Source organism: Lactuca serriola, chromosome 3 (assembly GCF_051521515.1).
Source record: "Lactuca serriola cultivar US96UC23 chromosome 3, Lser_US96UC23_V15, whole genome shotgun sequence".
Classification (NCBI taxonomy): domain Eukaryota; kingdom Viridiplantae; phylum Streptophyta; class Magnoliopsida; order Asterales; family Asteraceae; genus Lactuca; species Lactuca serriola.
Window position 1 is genome coordinate 148,923,721 of NC_136410.1, and position 1,924 is coordinate 148,925,644.

Genomic DNA, 1,924 nt, shown 5'->3' on the forward strand with positions numbered 1-1,924 from the left:
TCGGACGCGGAGGCTGAATCCGGAAGCGAAGGCGCGAAGGTTGGCTCGGCTCGGACGCGGTAGGCTGAGGCGGGGAGGCGAAAGCGCGAGGCGACGGCTCGGTCCGAAGCGATGCAGTCCGAAGCGAGGGCGAGAAGCGGGAGGCGGGTTCGGTCCGAGGCAGCTATCCGACGCGAAGGTAAGGTTCGGTCCGAAGGGTGGCTAGAACCGAAGCTACTGTTGTGAACATTAGTGAACAGTAACTTCGGTTCGGACCTTCCTTCCATGTGAGGTTCGGTTCGGACCTTTCCTCCTTGCGTGGTTCGGTTCGGATGAACAGTACTTTCGGTTCAGCTCATGAACAGTACTTTCGGTTCGGACCCTCATGAATAGTGCTTTCGGTTCGGTTCGTGAATAGTACTTTCGGTTCGGAGGGTTCGTTCCCTTAAGTCCGTTTTTCGCGTAGACTTCCGTTCTTGGGCTATTTTCGCCAAATTCAAGGGTCGGGATGCCCCGAGTGATTATAGAAAGTTGGGAGAGATTTCGAGAGAGATTTTGAGAGAGATTCCTCGTTCTCAGAGAGATTTGGGAGAGATTTGACGTACTTGGAGAGATTTCGCATACGAAGAGATACGTGAGAGAGATTTCACATACTTGGAGAGATTTGGGAGAGATTTGACATTCTTGGAGAGATTTCACATACAAAGAGATATGTGAGAGAGATTTCACATACTTAGAGAGATTTGGGAGAGATTTGACATACTTGGAGAGATTTCACATACAAAGAGATATGTGAGAGAGATTTCACATACTTAGAGAGATTTGGGAGAGATTTGACATACTTGGAGAGATTTCACATACAAAGAGATATGTGAGAGAGATTTCACATACTTATAGAGATTTGGGAGAGATTTGACATACTTGGAGAGATTTCACATACAAAGAGATATGTGAGAGAGATTTCACATACTTAGAGAGATTTGGGAGAGATTTCACATACTTAGGGAGATTTGGGAGAGATTTGACATACTTGGAGAGATTTCACATACAAAGAGATATGTGAGAGAGATTTCACATACTTATAGAGATTTGGGAGAGATTTGACATACTTGGAGAGATTTCACATACAAAGAGATATGTGAGAGAGATTTCACATACTTAGAGAGATTTGGGAGAGATTTCACATACTTAGGGAGATTTGGGAGAGATTTGACATACTTGGAGAGATTTCACATACAAAGAGATATGTGAAAGAGATTTCACATACTTAGAGAGATTTGGGAGAGATTTGACATACTTGGAGAGATTTCACATACAAAGAGATATGTGAGAGAGATTTCACATACTTAGAGAGATTTGGGAGAGATTTGACATACTTGGAGAGATTTCACATACAAAGAGATATGTGGGAGAGATTTCACATACTTAGAAAGATTTAGGAGAGATTTCTCATACTTAGAGATATGTGGGAGAGGTTTCACGTACAAAGAGCTAGAGTGCTAACGATTAAGAGTGTCTTCGTGTGTGATGAATGAGAGTGTTTGGCTTCGTAATGCAAGGTCTTTAGACCCCGTTGTGCCATGATTTAGGATCTTACGCACTCCCTATGAGTATGCAACATTGTATTATTGTTTTTTGTTCATTGTTTAGCACTAATGCTAAGGAAATTTAAACACATGAACTTTCCAAGTGGTGTTTTCTCATTAGAATAGTGAGTTATACAGTAATTACATAATATAAACCTTATCATACAAGGTTTTAATCGAGTTGACTGGTTTGACTCGTTGACCTTGACCGGCTTAGACTTGACCCGATTTTGACTATTGTCACAGAGTAGGATTTCCTGAGCTTCCTCGATCTCCTTGACCTAGGGTCTAGTCTGGTCTCGGCTCAGTTCTGGCAAAGGCTGAAGAGTCTCCTTGCGGTTGGGAAGGTGTTTGAAGTG